The sequence below is a fragment of the Equus caballus genome, chromosome 11 (assembly GCF_041296265.1).
Source record: "Equus caballus isolate H_3958 breed thoroughbred chromosome 11, TB-T2T, whole genome shotgun sequence".
NCBI classification, from domain to species: domain Eukaryota; kingdom Metazoa; phylum Chordata; class Mammalia; order Perissodactyla; family Equidae; genus Equus; species Equus caballus.
The window spans coordinates 31,333,309-31,336,337 of NC_091694.1; positions in this window are offsets into that span (position 1 = coordinate 31,333,309).

Consider the following 3,029-nt stretch of genomic DNA (forward strand, 5'->3'; position numbering starts at 1 on the left):
AGTTTGGGGAAACCACCAGCCTGCACAGCTCGGCGCCTTCCCTCTGCTGCCTTGCGGAACCAGCCTGCCCACGAGCAGCACTTGCTTTCTGCTCGCCCGTTCCCTGATCTTTACAAGGCGCGGCCCACGGGAGGTGCCTGCGGTTCTCCAGCTCCGTCTGTGGCTGGGTGCCTCTAACTACGGAATGCAGTAATAGACAGCGTATTGCAGCCACAGATCTAAGCCATATTTTCCAAAGAAACTTATTGGTAATAAAGGTGATAGTTTTTACTCTATTTGGCTCCTGCGTCTACTTCTCAGTTTGTTGTACACTTGAGAGAGAAGCGAAGGTCATATATAGGAATCCTCTCAAAGCCCCAAAAGATTAGAATCAATGAGAACTATCAGAAGGCTGCTGGATGCAATCAATATGTGAAAATCAATATTATTCCTATACCCACCTGAATAACCAACTAGAAAGCGGAATTTTAAGAAAATCCTAGTTATGATTTTATAAGTCCTGCAAAGTATCTAAAAATAATGCTGACAAAAGATATGCACAATCTTTGCAAAGAAAATTGTGAAATTTTAATGATAGACATTTAAAAACAGCCTCAATAAATAAAGAGATAGACCATGTTCACAGAGAGAAAGATTTAATAATGTAAAGATAGCAACTCTTTCTAGATAAAGAGGCAGCTCTTTTCTACTCTGGACCCCCCAAACTCTCTCCATCTTTTCCCTAAAAAAAAAAAATTAAAAATAAATAAATAAAGGGGGCGGGAGAGAGAGAAACTTTATCTTGATTACTAAAATAATGCCCCAGAATTTTTTCTAAATAGTAATAGCTACTTTTATGAGTGCTTACTCAATAAAGGAATTATCACAATAACGTTTTGAACTAAGTACCTCTATTATTCCCATTTTACAGTTACGGGAGCTGAGGCCCAGAGAGGTCAATCAGCTTGCCTAAGAGCACACAGCTAGTCAGGGCTAGAGCCAGGATTGCAATGCAGGCTGGCTCCAAGCCTGTATTCTGAACCACTGATCTCTGCTGCTATCAAGATTGTCCTGTAGCACTATTGCTGTCACTCACCTGCCGTCTGAGAAGCTGTTGTGACTCGGGGGAAGGTGAAGTTGCAGCAAGCTCTAGAACAGCAGAGTCCAGCCCCCTTGTCTGTGGGCCTCAGGGGATCGTGTCCGGGTAAGCACATCCATCATGTGTGTCAGGAGAAGAGGCTGAAAACCAGGCCCTATATGACAGGTGGAGACTCTCCTCTGTTCATCAGGGGAATTTTTGCCCCTGAGATGTGAGCCATGCCCATGGTTCCTGGAAACTCAGGGAGTTCCTGGAAACTCCTTCTCTGCTTGGACATGAGACCCTGCCTCCCTGTGGGTCTGCTTTATTTGTAATTCTGCTTCACTTCTTCTCTCTTGTGAGACCTGTTAGTCTCATTCCCTTGGGTTCTGTCCCACACACACATATTCAGCTCCTACTTCTTGGAACGCACCCCGAGAGGCGGGCAGGCGGTGTGATGGACTGAGCAGGAGCGTTCTGTCTGTTATTGCTGCACGTGCCCTGGGCAAGTCCCTGTATTCAGTGCCCGAGTCCGTGGAATGGGCCTGACACTCAGCCGATGCCCCCACTAAGGAAAGGGGGCAATGTCGTCAACTCAGTCAAGACACACGCTGAGCCCTCAAGGAGCTCAGCTGAGAAAACCACTTAATTCCAGCCAGAAGGAGTTCCGGTTCAGGGCACAGGTGCAGAGTGTTTGGGGGGCCCAGGGCAGTGAGGGGCTTCCTGGATTCAAATCCTGCCTCCTCCACCCACCGGCTGTGTGAACTTGAATCAACTGCCTGTGGAGGCAGAATACTGCGCCTCCCCCCGCCCCCTGCCAAAGATACCCACATCCCGATCCCTGGAACCTATAAATACATGACCTTCCGTGGCCATGGGGAATTAAAGTTGCTTGTGGAATGAAAGTTGCTAACCAACTGACCTTAAGATAGGGAGATTGCCCTGGTTTATGTGAATGGGCCCAATGTCATCACAAAGGTCCTTAAAAGTCAAAGAAGGAGGTGGAAGAGACCGTCAGAACGATGTGGCATGAGGAAGACTGACCCCATCGTGGCCAGCTTTGAAGATGGTGGAAGGAGGACATGCGCTGTGGATGCGGGCAGCCTTTAGAAGCTGGAAAAGGCTAGAAAACAGATTCACCCCCAGAAGCTCCAGGGAGGAACGCAGCCCAGTGTGTCTCACATTGAACTTCTGACCTCTAGAATGTAAGATAATAAATTTGTGTTGTTTTAAGCCACTAAGTCTCTGATCATTTGTTACAGCCGAGACAGAAAACGAATACATTATCTAAATTCTGTAACCCTCAGTTTCCTCATCTTTGAAGTGGGAATAATAACCACATCTGCTGCATGGAGTCGGTGTGGGATTAAATGAAGTGCAGGGTGTAAACATTCTAGTGTAGGGTTTCGCCCATAGGACGCATAAAATAAATGCTGGCATCACTACTGTTGGGAAGATCCATCGCTTTCTCCCTAGACAAGCCCACCCAGGCCCCCTTGGGACAGGCCCTCCTCTGTGGCCCAGGGTGTATGGGCATCTCTCCTTATCTTTTTTAAGAATGCCAGATTCTCCCTAGGACCATTCAGCCCACTTCCTCTTTCTCCTTCCCAATTTCTGCTTCTCTTGGTCTTTGATAGTCCTATTTCTGATTCTGGGGGTTGTGGGCAGGTGAGGGGGACCAGGATACAGGCTGCAGCCCAGTTCCCAGAGGAAATGTCTCCATGGCTGGAAGACCAGGGTGTGCACCTGAGACTCAGTGAGGATTCTCTTGGCAGACCGGCCTTGGGCAAATAACCTCTTTACAAAAAAAGATGGCCCTTGTGAAACACGGCTGGGTGTTTACATTTTCATCCACTCAGCTATTCAAGGAACAGTAAGTTTTCTGATGCTGTGATGTTTGTCACAAAGATAAACAGGGAGGGAAATCTCTGCTTCTCTTCTTGTAAGGAAAGGAAAGGAGACACCACAGAAA